The following is a 240-nucleotide window of genomic DNA, read 5'->3' on the forward strand; positions in this document are numbered from 1 at the left end:
TGAATGCCATATTGGCTCAGAACAAAATATTGACTCAGCAAGTCAATATGATTTCTCAGAGTCTGAATAGAATGCAAGCTGTATTCAACAGTACTCAAGAGGCTTCTTATGAAGAAGAAGCTTATGATCCTGAAAACCCTGCAATAGCAGAGGTGAATAACTTAGGTGAACCTTATGGAAACACCTATAATCCATCATGGAGAAATCATCCAAATCTCTCTTGGAAGGATCAAAGGCCTC

The sequence above is a fragment of the Arachis ipaensis genome, chromosome B08, assembly GCF_000816755.2.
Source record: "Arachis ipaensis cultivar K30076 chromosome B08, Araip1.1, whole genome shotgun sequence".
In the NCBI taxonomy this organism is placed as follows: domain Eukaryota; kingdom Viridiplantae; phylum Streptophyta; class Magnoliopsida; order Fabales; family Fabaceae; genus Arachis; species Arachis ipaensis.